The sequence below is a fragment of the Sapajus apella genome, unplaced genomic scaffold, assembly GCF_009761245.1.
Source record: "Sapajus apella isolate SASKATOON/1434 unplaced genomic scaffold, GSC_monkey_1.0 scaffold16, whole genome shotgun sequence".
In the NCBI taxonomy this organism is placed as follows: domain Eukaryota; kingdom Metazoa; phylum Chordata; class Mammalia; order Primates; family Cebidae; genus Sapajus; species Sapajus apella.
The window spans coordinates 16,033,588-16,035,073 of NW_022436956.1; positions in this window are offsets into that span (position 1 = coordinate 16,033,588).

Here is a 1,486-nt window from a genome sequence, read left to right on the forward strand (position 1 = left end):
CCTTCCCCCAGATGAATCTCCCATTTCCTTAGCAAAGGAGGGGAAACTACATTTATTAAATGCCTACTACATGCTAGGCACATAGCATAGGGATAGGGTTGATCCCTGAGTAAGGGGCTAGGCCAGTCTCTTTCTCCACAATATTCCTATAACTTGGACACAGAATTTGCATTCAAAACTGGGTGTGGTGGCTCATGCCTGTAATCCCAGCACTTTGGGAGGCTGAGGCAGTGGATCATGAGGTCAGGAGTTTGAGACCAGCCTGGCCAACATGGTGAAATCTTGTGTCCACTAAAAATGCAAAAACGAGCCAGGCGTGGTGGCATACACCTGTAGTCCCAGCTACTTGGAAGGCTGAGGCAGGAGAATCACTTTAACCTGGGAGGTGGAGGTTGTAGTGAGCTGAGATTGCGTCACTGCACTCCAGCCTGGTGACAGAGCAAGACACCGTCTCAAAAAAAAAAAGAAAGAAAGAAAATGCACTCCATAAATACTCATTGACTGAACAGTCTAACCAGTCCTTGTAACAATGTTATGAAGTCAGCATTATTCTTCCATGTTTTAGATAAGGAACTGAAGCTCAGAAATGTTAAGTGCAAGTATGAAGTTACATAGCTAGTGTGATGGATGTAGGGATTCAAATACAAGTCTCAGTGATTCTAAACCATGGCTTTATCTATGACATCAAACTTCCTCATTAAAATAAAAATAAAAATAAAGGCCGGGTGCGGTGGCTCACGCCTGTAATCCCAGCACTTTGGGAGGCCAAGGCAGGCAGATCATGAGGTCAAGAGATCAAGACCATCCTGGCAAATATGGTGAAACCCCGTCTCTACTAAAAATACAAAAAATTAGCTGGTCATGGTGATGCACACCTGTAGTCCCAGCTACTACTCGGGAGGCTGAGGCGGAGAATCGCTTGAACCTGGGAGGTGGAGGTTGCAGTGGGCCGAGGTCGTGCCACTGCACTCCAGCCTGGTGCCTGGTGAGGGAGTGAGACTCTCTCAAAAAAAAAAAAAAAAGAAAAGAAAAATAAAAAACTTCCTCATTACCTATTGTCACCTTCCCACTTTATAAAGCAGGTTTTCTCAGTTCCCCTTAACAGATATTAGAAAGGTTGTAGTCTAGGATACAGAATTTTTCCAGCCTTCCACAGATCCACTAACACAGACCCTCTCCATCCTAGAGATACTCCCCACTCCCACCACATATCCCCCAGGATGGACCTGTGATTCCTGAGAACACACACTTCCAACGCCTAAAGCAGACCCTGTAACTGCACTCCAGCCTGGGCGACAGAGCAAGGCTCTGTCTCAAAAACAAAACAAACAAACAAACAAACAGATTAGATTACTGGGCTCCACTCCCAGAGTTAGAGTGTCTGATTCAGTATCTGGGGTGGAGCCAGAGAATTTACATCCTAATGAGTTCTCAGGTGATGCTGATGCTGCTAGTCCAGGGACCACCTTTTGAGAACCATTGCCTA